Source organism: Plasmopara halstedii (genome assembly GCF_900000015.1).
Source record: "Plasmopara halstedii genome assembly, contig: Scaffold_208, whole genome shotgun sequence".
Taxonomy (NCBI): Eukaryota; Oomycota; class Peronosporomycetes; order Peronosporales; family Peronosporaceae; genus Plasmopara; species Plasmopara halstedii.
Genome location: NW_020187129.1, coordinates 876,496 through 877,044, shown reverse-complemented (window position 1 = coordinate 877,044; position 549 = coordinate 876,496).

The following is a 549-nucleotide window of genomic DNA, read 5'->3' as shown; positions in this document are numbered from 1 at the left end:
TTAAAGTGCTTTGAACACCGAATGCCTCACGTTGAGGACTATCGTGCTCTGTTGGAGTGGCTCCTAGCCGTCGGGCAGACAAATGCGTCATTTCGTGCGACGGTGAAATGCCTGGCACAGTTGGAGATAAAGATCGTTGCACTCTGTGCTCAAAACCAGTTGCTGGTTCAGCTTCTAGGGGGCCGAGTGCTTCTGGGCGCCGCCCCGGCGCCAATGCCTCCGCGTTTACTTGCGCCGGATCTCGGTACGGCTTAAGCAAGCCCATATAAAACACCGAGTGGGCGCGCATCCTTTTCGGAAGATTTAGCGTATACGCAAGGCCTCGCTTGGCCACAACCTAAAACGTTCCAGTAAATTGTAGACGGAGCTTCGTTTTAAAGACGGCAGAGACAACATTTGTCTGAAGGCTTTTAGCATATAATAATACCACGTCTCAGACCTCAATGTCTTCAACATTTATTCTTCTTCTTCCGTCTGCATATTCTTTTTGCATGTCTTGGCTTTCAGCCATCGCGTCGCAAACGTATCGCGAGCTTCACAAGTGGCAGC